Raw genomic sequence first — 412 nt, 5'->3', positions numbered from 1 at the left:
CCTCTCCTCTCCTCTCCTCTCCTTAGGTCCTCAGCTGTCTCAGAGCTGTGAACTATCTCTGCCCTGCTGTGCAGACAGGGGGTCACTGCCGAACGCAAAGGCCCCCCAAGTCAGCGGGGTTAGAGTTCAGCTGGAGATGCATGCACTTTGGCAGCAGTTTGACCAGCTGGGCACAGAGATGATTGTTACCAAAGCCGGAAGGTAACAATAACATTCATATTTATATTGCTTGTTGCCTTATCTCGCACTTCATTTTTACTCTTTGTCTGGTGTCTCTTGCTACATTATGCTCATCTACATGTTCACAAACTGCAGGAGGATGTTTCCAACATTCCAGGTGCAAATCTCCGGGATGGATCCTGCTGCTGAATATGTCCTGCTTATGGACTTTATCCCTGTTGATGATAAAAGA

The sequence above is a fragment of the Morone saxatilis genome, unplaced genomic scaffold (genome assembly GCF_004916995.1).
Source record: "Morone saxatilis isolate NCDOM2014 unplaced genomic scaffold, NCSU_SB_2.0 Contig8, whole genome shotgun sequence".
In the NCBI taxonomy this organism is placed as follows: Eukaryota; Metazoa; Chordata; class Actinopteri; family Moronidae; genus Morone; species Morone saxatilis.
Note: the sequence above shows the minus strand (reverse complement) of the source record.